Raw genomic sequence first — 6,218 nt, 5'->3', positions numbered from 1 at the left:
TTCTTCACCCTCTAGGTCCTGCTCCATAAACCCGTGACAAATTCCCCCTTCCTGGAGTCATGCTAGCAGCTCGGATAACAAGATTAGTGAAGATCCTCTGGTTAAATGGTTAACAGCACTGAACGCAATGATGGAATGGTCTGTAGGTTATATATTGAATAAACACTGTCATAAACATTATGAAATGTGCCACTAATCATTTTGTACGGCGTAATTTAACTTTGTGGGCCTGTCATTTGGAAGAGAATGATGATAATCCCATTTGAGCCAGAACAGCCCATCTCTCTGCTTTGTTTGCCAGAAGACAGGATTTACACTGTTACCACAATGTTAACGAACTGGGACATTCGTCTGTCGCAGGGCTCCTTCTCCCAAAGGAGGAATCCACCTCAATCATTTTTCAGCTTCAACTATGTTTGTGCGTGTGCGTGCGCGTGCGTGTGAGATTAACGAATAAACATAATTGAAGTATGTGCGCTTACTCTTTGATGTACACGTTGTCACACGTGGAGAGGTTGAAGGGGAAAAACTTGCTAATTGTATTTCTATATATGTCTACATTAGCCACTTTGTACCTTTCTATATCTGTAATTTCCTGCGGACACACTGTAAGGCTAATATTCTTCTGCTAAGTAAGTAAGCTTAGCTTCTACCTGTAAGACAGAACACAGGAGAGAGAGAGAGAGAGAGAGAGAGAGAGAGTTAGCCTGGTTCTGTCCAAAGATAACAACCTGCCAACCAGCATCTTTCAAGATCACAAGTTCATGTGTTGTGTTTTTTGCATGATTTGCACAAAAGCTGGCGGAAAAAACAATAAAGCTAGGAAAGAGAATTGTCTCCTTTTTTTTGGATGAGGAAAACGAACAATTGGTGTTAGTTAATGATCTGTTTTTTTGTGCCATGCAAAGTTAACCACCAGCTGGTTGTTGCCTTAAAGATACTGGACATATATGCGAGTTGTAGCTGTAGTACCTCCTGGAATACTTCCCTCTCTTCAAAAACAGGGCAGTAAAATAAAAACTCACAGCATCAAGGCCGGCGTAGCTCAGCCGTGTTTCCTCGTGCGCTCTCCTTTTGTCTGGGATGTACCAGAGTAATCCTTCACAGGTAACACCATGTATGTCTTTTCCTGTAGCTGTATTGGTTTCTTCCCCCCGGCAACCTGTTGCGGAGAGGCCTTCCTCTGGCACTCAATGTGGAGAAACTCCTGTGACTCATATTCCCTGCTACATGCCTACATCTCTGCCTCTGGTGTTTATTAAATTCACACCACCTGCCCCATCGATTTCAAATGAATCATGGCTATTTCATATGAGTAAGAGCCTTCCAGCGCAGGCTGCCAAGTTTGCCGCCGCTGTTGCTCATGAGAGTGACGGACAGCAGGGAAGCCCAGATTTTGTTTTTACCAACGTTAACATTTCCGGCAAGTAGCTCACAGCATTTTAGGGGAAACAATTCAACGTGCAAATGAAATCTATTGTTGTATTTCGCCAACCTGAACCTTCCTCTTTGACTTGAGTCCAGTATACAAGCATGTCCCTCAATGGGAAAAGGGGGGGGGGGGGGGGGGGGGGGGAGGGAGAAGCCCACAGGAGAAAGGCAAAGAAGTGAAGAGGAACCCACAGCGAGACCATGCCTGGATTCGCTGATGGGGATTTTTTTCTCCGCCACTAAGCTTCAGTCATTCAAATGTTTCCCTTCTGAAGTTGCTCACATGGAGTAGGGTGACTGTGGAGTAACAGAGGGACAAGGAGCACACGCCGGCCATTGCAACTAAAGTGAGACAGTTTCATTGTGTTTGCAGCAGAACTACCTGACTCAGTTGAACTGACTGAAGAACCTCGTTTTATACAGCTGGCCGTTCACCAGTTAAAGTAAACAGTGTCTTACCATCATTTTTCAAAAGTACATGATGCATCAGAAAATATATTTTAGCTCGTAGTTTAGATCCGTGCCAAGCAAAGCAGTTGGGTGACGACGGCATCGCTCACGCCTGCAAACGCCCACAAACCGCTCTGTTTTTGTCTTCTCTTTCACGCTCCATCATAAAGGGTTGCTATGATATCTTGGCCAGCACTTCACATTAACCAAAACCCATAAAAAAAACAACAGCACATATGACTGCACAAGCTGAAAAAATAAAGGAATAAAAACATCGTTAGTTCACGGACTACGTGTCCCCTGCTGATTGCCAAAATTTAAACCAACACTTCAGGTACACAGAGTTACTCTTAAAACAGGAAGCTTCCGTTATTCGCCAGTTGGATGGGGCGACATTGGGTAAACTTTTCTTTAAGGGATGTTAAAAGGAAATACAGTATTTTCATATAATCAAAATTTCAGGGTCTGCTTAACTTTTTTCAGATACTCAGAGGTGACGTTTGTTCCATTTTCTTTCCATGCTATTTTTTATCCAGGCTGCAGCCATCGCTCACCTTTTCCAGGTGACTCGGATGTATTCAGGACAGGATGAACTGCTGCAGTTCTTCTATTCTGTTCGACCAACAGGACAGAGACCCCTTTTAACAGAGTGTCTGGTTTGGGAGGAGTGGTTTGCAGGCACGGGTCGTGGTATGAACCACCGACATGGCCCTTTTCCCCCTCGCTGATGCATCTGCCCTACTTCTACTCTTCACCGTCGAAATCTGCAGTGACACTGAAGCTACAGGCATAAAAAAAATATGTTAAAATGTAAATAATGAAATAAATCACCCCATCTTCCTTTCTCTCTTGCAGTCTGCCAATCTTATGAAATCCACAGCAGGTGCACAGCACGAACCAGAAAGACCTCTCATTTAATTGGACATGCAACCGGCCATTGTTCAGTGCATCACAGACGAGCGCTTCCACGCGCTGATACAGCGGACCGAGTCATCCAGGTGTCGGTGCCATACATTGGATGTTCTCTGTGCGCGTGTATGCATGCGTACGTACGTGCTTGCAAACTGCATACATCCTGCAGACTGCAAGTCATTCATTTTTTTTGATGTCATTCACTTTCATAATCTGGTGTACATGTAATGGAAATAGACAAATGCACAAATGAATTATTCATCTGTTCATTCCTTTATCGCTCTAGCTGATAAACAAGCTTCCTTTTCCCTGCTGGTTTGAAACAGTGCACAGACAGCAGCCTGCCGCGGCCTCTTCGCTTCACTGGGAACTGAAATCCTTAAACGGCTCCATCTAGGGGCCAGAACACTCATAACTGTGAGCAGCAGAGAGCATGGAGGCGAAGCAGAAGGAAAGAAGCATCAGTCATGTTGGCGTGACTAAAGCAGAGCTCGTTCTGAAGGGGTCAAAGCGGCTATAATTCCGTTGTTCATTTTGTCATAGTCACTGTCAAAACTTTTAGGACGGTGATAAAAGTATGTCACAACTTTAATAGTAAAATTAAACAATCTGCAAAAGTGTCTCACTTGAGCTTCGAATGTGGCGCCGACATCTTGTTCCGGCCGTCGGAGCACTTCATCCTGCGTTGAGAGGTCTGTCCTGGGCCCTGCGAAGAGGCGTGTGGGCGATGGGTGCAGAGGTGCAGTGGGGACTCCTCAAAAAAAAAGAGGAACAAAACAATTAACTCTGTCCCTCACATCGACTTGACACATTGGGCATTTTTTTATGTAACGTCAAACGTTCAGATGAGCAGGTTCAACAACTTGTTTAGAACTGACAGCCACATTAGCTGCACACATGCATGAGTTCTGGCCACTCAACAGCCGCTCTTGCCTCAGCAAGTGACTTGCTTAAAAGCAGTTTAGTAGTAGACTGAGAACAAAGAGCCTCCCAGACAGTGTGTAGGCTCACCACCAGACCGGCTGCCTCTGTTGGACCCGTTTGTTCCAATCGACAGCGGCTCAGCATCACAACTGATTTCTCCCGTCCCCTTGTGCACAACATCCCCATTACACACGCAGAGGGAGGGAGGCAGGGTTGTTGTTTTTTTTCAAAAAACATCAGGTCAAACTCATCCTGGGCTTCTCAAGTGCCGGCCCGTCTAATGGCTCATTCGATTACACGGTCGGACACAAATTTGGATACCGTCGATTGAGAAGCTCTCCGCTCGGACAGCAGAACGGATGAGGGGTGAAATGCAAGAGGAGATTCACCTGGACTCACCTTTCTTCTTGTGCACTAGTTTGGGGATTTTATCTGCAACATCTTCTACTATTATTTCACTGGTGAAGGGAAACATTTCATTTTTTATGGGATTAATTCAGTCTCCGTGCTCTTGCGTGTTCGCCTGATGATAACTGCCCAAGTCTAATGCAATGGTGTGTGATGGTGGGAATGTAAAAATAGAACTTTCTACTGCAATCTGCACAGTGACATATCCAGACAACTCAACTATTCAAACGGAACATCCACTCACCTTACAGAGCAGGTAATTGGTGCATTTATAACCAATGTAAAAAAGAGTTAGAATGAAGTAGAAAGGGTTGTAATTGCATGTATTTGACATGCGAATATGGGTTTTAATTGAAATAATCTACAGTATGAGGTCATGAGTGCGTGGGACTGAGTCATACTGTGGGACAAGCAGTTCCACGTACATATGTGTGACATGACTTACTGCGTCATAGACGTGTTGAAGTTGTTTCACAGCGACACATTTTACTTTTACTGTGGATTAAATGAATAATAAATGTTGTTTTTCCTCTTGGAATCCAAAGAACAAATGGGATTTTTGCTGCAGTTCTTCTCACAACCAATCATAAAGTAATTAAATGTATCTCTTGTGAATGGCTTTCACAATCAAAGTGCTGCAATGTAAGGATGCCAATGAGGGGACAACACAGATCAGATTTTTAAAAAAAATCATTTATAAAATATTGCAAAATACATTTTGTCTACCAGGAATGAAAATAGTTTCAAATATTTTGTAATTTCTTTTGTAAAAAAAAAAAAAAAGCAGCTCCACCTAGAATGACACTCAGTAGTGCACTTACAGTACCTGAACCAAAGCCGAACAACCCTGCACATCTGTCCAGCTCTTAGAAAAAGACAAAGGAAGTAGTCTGAATACATATATACGCAATCCACATTTGTCTCCTGTAATTTAATTGCATTAATTACTAATGTAATGTGCTGCTGGTGCCATGTGCACTGTTACTTACATGAAATGATACACATTAGTACAGTTTTGAGTGAATGTGGATTCAGAAGAGTCTTCCTCCAGATCCAGATTATAATCGGCGGCCCTAAGCAGAATTTTGATTTGGGGGAGCCCCTTGTGGGACATCTCAAATGCTCTTGGTGGGCCCCCCTGGTGGCCACTGGGCCCTAAACAGCCCCTTAATTCGCTTATGCCTATAGGACCAGCCCTGGTTGGGAACCTCTGAGGGACAATATTGAGGAAGGACAATGAATGAGGATTAACTTGGAATCAGCTCCTGATTTTGCACTGACTCATGCTGTTAGGACAAAATTTGTTCATCCGTTTACTTTCTTTCTCTCTCTCTCTCTCTCTCTCTCTCTCTCTCTCTCTCTCTCTTGTCATCTAGAAGAGGAGCCGCGCCGACATCACACCAACATGCAGACACCTACGTTAGGTTATCCCTCTCTCACTTCGACAACTACCCCAGATCCACCCACATTCCCGGGAGAGACTGTGTGAGGAATAGGAAGAGGAGGAGGAGGAGGAGGAGGCAGGGGGGGGGGACGCCTGTGTGCACGTGTGCGTGTGTGTTTGTGTGTGCCTGTGTGTGTTTTGAGAGAGATGGACGGATGGGTGCGTTCCCTCTCCTCCTGCATTACCGCACAGGCTGCGCCTCATCGTCTCTACTTCTGATTGGCTGTGGAGGTCCTGTCACTATGACAGCTGCCGGGATGCTTACAAGGCACCGCACATGACCGCACGCGTTAACAACTGTGATGTCTTTCAATTAACCCCGCAGACAAAAGGTTACAGTCGTGTCCCCCCCCCCCCCTGTATTCCCCTAAGTGGACGAGTGAGAGTGAGCCCGAATCCTACAAGTGAAACGCACAAACACTACTCATTATTAATTAACAAGCCGTATATTGCATAATCAATACCATCGACACGTTGTCCTAACCGAGCCCTTTTCTGTGCACTTCTATCGCGCCACTGTGAACCTCAGAGGTCACTGTTCAGTTTTCTTTTCTTTCCGTTCATCTCTTTATTTCATGCCTCCAGTCTAACGCAGGCTCATTGATTCCGCTGATCCTCTTTCCGGTACCTTTGGCTCTGCGTTGATATC

Source organism: Scophthalmus maximus, chromosome 22 (genome assembly GCF_022379125.1).
Source record: "Scophthalmus maximus strain ysfricsl-2021 chromosome 22, ASM2237912v1, whole genome shotgun sequence".
In the NCBI taxonomy this organism is placed as follows: Eukaryota; Metazoa; Chordata; class Actinopteri; order Pleuronectiformes; family Scophthalmidae; genus Scophthalmus; species Scophthalmus maximus.
This window is presented reverse-complemented; position numbering follows the sequence as displayed.